Source organism: Chrysochloris asiatica, unplaced genomic scaffold, assembly GCF_000296735.1.
Source record: "Chrysochloris asiatica unplaced genomic scaffold, ChrAsi1.0 scaffold00004, whole genome shotgun sequence".
In the NCBI taxonomy this organism is placed as follows: Eukaryota; Metazoa; Chordata; class Mammalia; order Afrosoricida; family Chrysochloridae; genus Chrysochloris; species Chrysochloris asiatica.
Genome location: NW_006408522.1, coordinates 32,788,178 through 32,794,445, shown reverse-complemented (window position 1 = coordinate 32,794,445; position 6,268 = coordinate 32,788,178). Strand labels below are relative to the sequence as shown.

The window sequence follows — 6,268 nt, the reverse complement described above, 5'->3', positions numbered from 1 at the left end:
AAAATGAACTGTGTAGGAGACATTCATGAAACACTATTTCTAACAGAAGCATAATACAAAAGGAATCCTTATCCCAATGAAGGTATATAGCAGAATTGTAGCCATATCAGATAAAGCAAATAAATAGGTCATGTTGGAAGAAGTCAGAAAGCTCTGTGAGAAGCAGTTTCTACAAAATCAGAACACAATCAATAATCAAAGGATTTAAAGGTGCCAAGAAGAGATTTATTTAGACAACTTTGTTGTTGTTGTTATGTGCCGTGGACTCGGTTCTGACTCATAGCGACCCTGTACAAGGTTTCTGAGGCTGTAAATCTTTACAGGAGCAGAAAGCCTCATCTTTCTCCTGTGGAACAGCTGGTAGTTTCAAACTGCTGACCTTGCAGTTCGCATCGCAGCCTGATTTGTAACCACTATGCTACCAGAGCTCCTTGTTGTTGTTGTTGTTAAGTACCGTGGAGTTGGTTCCAACTCATAGTGACCCTGCATAGGGTTTCCGAGGCTGCAAATATTTAAGGGAGCAGAGAGCCTCATCTTTCTCCTGCGGAACAGCTGGTAGTTTCGAACTGCTGACCTTGAGGTTAGCAGCCAGATTCATAACCACTGCGCTACCAGAGCTCCTTAGACAACTGGTGAAGAGTAAATTGAGGTTGAATTAGAAACCCAAACATATAGAAAAATCAAGCTCATTCATCACTGCAGTAAATTGAATTGTGCCAGAAAAGAATAACTGTCTTAGACTATTGCTGTTAAGTGTCACTAAGTTGGTTCTGACTCATAAAAACTGTATAGGCTTTCTGAGGAGTGGCCGATGGACTTGAACTGCTGGCCTTGAGGTTAGTTATTCAGCTGCTTATACTACAGTGCCACACCAGGACTCCTATCCTAGACTAAGAATCAGCACATTACATACAGTTCCAAATTAGTCCATTGCCTATTTTTGTACTAGCTAAGAATACATTTTACATTTTTAAATGTTTTAGAAAGATCAAGAGAATAATATTTCATGACATATGAAAATACATGAATTTCAATTAGCTTTAGATACTCGGGCAGCAGCAGTGGTTTTCCTCCCCTAAAGTAACTTGCTCTGTGTAGATTGTTACTCTTTAGTGTCTTTACTCCAGAATTACTTAAAATTCAGTAAATGAATCCAAAACCACTATATTTTCTCCAGAAGGTCGTTTGTACCAAGTTGAATATACTGTGAAAGCCACTGGACACGCAGGCAACTGTCTGGAAATTTTAGCATACAATGGTGTTTTGCTTGCTGCAGAGAGATGCAACATCCACAAGATTCTTGATGATTTTTTTCTGAAAAATTTATAAGCTCAGTGAGGACATGACTTGCAGTGTGGCGGGTATAACTTTGAATGCGAACATTCTGACTAAAGAACTGAGGCTCATTGCTCAAAGGTATTTATCACAATATGAGGAATCAATTGCTTGTGAGCAGTTGGTTACAGCACTCTGTGATATCAAGTAAGCTTAGACACAGTTTGGAGGAAACTGTCCCTTTGATGTTTCATTGCTGTATATTGGCTGGGGTAAACACTATCAGAGTGATCCTAGGAGGATGGCAATTAAGGAGGATGGAAAGTTACTTGCATTAGAAATAAACTTGCTGCAGCTGTGTCAATGTTAAAGCAAGACTACAAAGAAGGAGAAATGACTTTGAAGTCAGCACTTGCTTTAGCTATCAAGGTGCTAAATAAGACCATGTGGTGGTGGTGTGCTGTAGAGTCAATTCTGACTCATAGTGACCCTGCATAGGGTTTCCAAGACTATACATCTTTACAGGATCAGAAAGCCTCATCTTTCTCCCACAGAATCGCTGGTAGTTTTGAACTGCTGACCATGAGGTTATCAGCCCGACTCGTAACCACTATGCTACCAGAGCTCTTTAAATAAGACCACAGATATTAGTAAACTTTCTGCTGAAAAAAGTGTAAATTATCACCCTAACAAGAGAGAATGGAAAGACAGTCATCAGAATTCTGAAATAAAAGGAAGTAGAACAGTTAATCAAAAAAAACATGAGGAGGAAGAAGCTAAAGCCGAGGTAAGAAGAAAGAAAGAAAGAAAAAAGCGGTATATGGTAAATCCTACAGTAACCACTAAAAAACAAAACAAAATCTCTTTATTCACATATTGCATGATCTTCATATAGAAATCCTAAGAAATCCACTTAAAAAGTATTAAAATTAATAAATTAGTTCTTCAAGATTGCAGGATATAAGATAAATATACAAAAATCTATTATCTTTCAGTAAACATTTGGAAATGAAAACAAGAAATGAATTTCATTTATAACAGCATAAAAAATACTTAGGAAAAATTTGTAACATAAGAAATGTAAAACATATACTGTGAAAACAATAAAACATTTCTGAAAGAAATTAAATAAGGTCTAAATAAATGAGAAAACATATTACGTTTAAGGGTCAGAAAGCTTAACATTGTTAATTTAAGCTATAGATTCAAAATAATCCCTATCAGAATCCCAACTGGCTTCTTTACAGAAATTGACAAACTAATTCTAAAATGCATAAGGAATTTTGAGCCTCCCAGATTAGCCAAACAATCTTGAAAAACAAGAATAAAGAATTCACATTTTCCGATTTTGAAACTTACTATAAAGCAACAACAGCAATCAGGACAGTGTGGTGAAGGCACAAGGATAAACATGTAGATCAACAGTACATATCTGAGAGTACAGAAATAAACCCATGTGTCTACAGTCCAAGTCCATTCAATGAAGTAAAAATAATTATTTTCAACAAATGATTCTGGGACAATTGAATAACCACATTCAAAAGAATGGAGTTGGACCCCTACTTCACACTGAACACAATAATTAACTCAAAGTGGAACAAAGACTTATATGTAAGAGCAAAAGTTTCATCTTTCTTTTTGTTGTTGTTAGGTGCTGTTGAGACGGTTAGGACTCAGTGACCCTATGCATAACAGAATGAAATACTACCTGGTCCTTTGCCCTCCTCACAGTTGCTGTTTTGCTTGAGCCCACTACCTCTGCCACAGAGTCACTCTATTTCATTGGAGATCTTCCTGTTTTTCACTGAACCTCCACTTTACCAAGCATGATGTCCTTCCCCAATGGGAAGGTCCCTCCTAATAATATGCCCAAAGTATGAAAAACAAAGCCCACTTGCGAACCTTAAGGTCAGTGGTTCGAAACTACCAGCTGCTCCGCGGGAGAAAGATGAGGATTTCTACTCCTGTAAAGATTTACACCCTCGGAAACCCTGTACAGGGTCACTATGGGTCGGAACCGACTCGATGGCACATAACAACAACAACTTGCTTCTAAGGAACATTCTGACTGAAATTCTTCCAACACAGATTTCTTTGTTCTTCTAGCAGTACTTTTAATATTCTCCAACACCATAATTCAAATGAATCGATTCTTCTATCTATTTTATTCATTGTTCAAATTTCACATGCATGTGAGACTATTGAAAATGCTATGGCTTTGGGCAGGCAGGCCTTAGTCCTCAAATTGATATCTCTGCTCTCTAACACCTTAAAGAAGTCTTTTGCAGCAGATTTGTCTAGTGCAATAATACATCATTTGATTTCTTGACTGCTGCTTCCATGAGTGTTAATTGAAGTCTTTGACAACTTCAATCTTTTCTCCATTTATGATGATATCATTTATTGGTCAAATAGTGAAGATTTTCATTTTCTTTACATTGAGATGCAATCAACACTGAAGGCTATATAGCCATCAGTAAGTATTTCAAGTCCTCTTGGCTTTCGACAAATAAGGTTGTATCACCTTCATATTGCAGGTTGTTAATGAATCTTCCTTCAATCCTGATTACATGTCCTTTATACAATCCAGATTCTCTGATTTTTTTGCTCAGCATACATATTAACTATGGTTAAAGGATACAACCATTTTCTAATTTTAAACCATTCAGTATTTCCTTGTTCTGTTCCAACAACTACCTCTTAGTCTATGTACAGGTTCCACATGAAAGCAATTAAGTGTTCTGGAATACCCATTCTTCACAATGTTATCCTTAGTTTATCATGATCCACACAGTCAAAAGCCTTTGCACAGTCAAAAAAGCACAAATAAACAACCTTCTGGTATTCTCTGCTTTCAGCTAAGATCCATCTTATGTCAGCAGTGATATCCCTCATTCCATGCCTCCTTCTGAATCCAGGTTGAACTTTTGGAAGTTCTCTGTTGTAATAATTTTTTAGTTATCTTCAGCAAAATTTTACTTTTGTGATATTAACGGTATTGTTTATTGATTTCAGCATTCTGTTGGGTCACCTGTTTTTGGAATGGACACAAAAGTTGGCCAAATTTCTTAGCATAGATGACTGAACGCCTCCAGTGCTGCATCAGCGTATTGAAAGATTTCCATTTGTGTTCTGTCAGTTCCTGGAGTCTTGTTAATCACCGATGCCTTCAGTGAAGCTTGGACTTCTTCCTACAGTAGCACCAGTTCTTGATCATATGCTACCTCTTGAAATGGTTGCGCATTAACCATTTCTTTTTGATACAGTGATTCTATGTATTCCTTCTATTTTCATTTGATGTTTTATGCATCATTCAATATTTTGCCCATTGTTGTTGTTGTTAAGTGCCGTCAAGTCAATTCCGACCCATAGCAACCCTGTATAGGGTTTTCGAGGAGCAGCTGGTGAGCTTGAACCACCGACCTTCAGTTCAAATGGCTTTGCAGTCTGGCGCATTAACCCACAGCGCCACACCAATCCTTAAAAATTGCAAGTGAAGGCATGGATTTCCTTCTTCAGTTCTTCCAGCTTGAGAAGTGCTGAGCATGTTTTTCCCTTTTGGTTTTCTAACTCCAGTTCTTTGCACATTTCAAAGTTGCCTTTTGAAATTTTCTGCTCAGCTTTTTTACTTCTTCATCTCCCCTCAACCCCCACATTCGCTTTAGTTTCTCTATACTCAAGATGAAGCTTCAGAATATCTTCTGACATCCATTTGGTCTTTTTTTACCTTCCTGTCTTTCTAATGACCTTTTGCTTTCCTCCTGTATGATGTTCTTGATGTTATCCCACAACTCTTCTGGTTTTCAGTCATTTATGCCTAATGCATCAAATCTGTTCTTGAGATGGTCTCTAAAGTCAGATGAGAGTATATTCAAGGTCTTATTTTGACTGTTGTGGACTTGTTTTAATTTTATTCAGCTTTACCCTAAACTTGTATAGAGCAATTTATGGTCTGTTTTGCTGTCTGCCCTGGCCTTGTTTGGCCTAATGATATTGAGCTTTTCCATTGTCTCTTCCCACCGATACAGTCAATTTTATTCCTGTGAATTCTATATTGTAAGGTCGACATATATAGGTACCACTTACTGAATAAAAGTATTTGTAGTGAATAAGTCATTTGTCTTGCAAAATTCTTCCATGTGACCTCCAACATTGATTCTATTAACAAGGCCAATTTTTCAACTACCAATCCTTCCTCTGTTTCCAACGTTCACATTCCACTCACCAATAATTATTATCGGGATGACATATTTGATCAATTGAAGATGGTGGTAGTGGTGGCAGTGGTTATGTGTCATCATGTTGGTTCTGAGACATAATGACCCTGTTCTTGAGGCTATAAATCTTTATGAGAGCAGAAAGTCTCATCTTTCTCACACAGAGCAGCTGGTAGATTCAAACTGCTGACCTTGCAGTTAGCAGCCCAAAATGTAACCCACTATGCCCTGGTGTGGCGCTGTGGGTTAATGCACCAGACTGCAAAGCCGTTTGAACTACTAGCTCAGTGGTTCAAGCTCACCAGTCACTCCTTGGAAACCCTATGCAGGGTCGCTATGGGTCGGAACCGACTCGACGGCACTTAGCAACAACAATGCCACCAGAGCTCCTTGAGGAAGTTGGTAGAATTCTTCAGTTACATCATCAATGGTTCATGTGTTAATTTGATTAGTAGTTGTATTAACTGGTCTTCCTTGTAGAGTCTGTGGATATTACCCTATCACATACAGCATTGTGTTTCAAAATAGATCTTGAAATATTCTTTTTAAAGATGAAGTGATGACATTTCTCTTAAATCTGTTTTTGTAGTCATATTAAACCATATTTTGATTCAAAATGGCCAACACCAGTCCATTTCAGAGTGCTCCTTGGAGGCCAAGATGGCCAAACTTCGTCTCTCATACTTGGGACATATTGTCAGGAGGGACCAGTCGCTGGAGAAGGATATCATGTTTGGTAAGGTGGATATACAGAGAAAAAGAGGAAGACCCCCAAC

The 6,268-nt window shown here is 38.0% G+C and overlaps 1 pseudogene; it reads left to right on the top strand.

Annotated features, from left to right (window-relative positions):
* LOC102831647 overlaps window positions 1-6,268 on the top strand; it is a 25,093-nt pseudogene that overhangs the window by 4,187 nt on the left and 14,638 nt on the right.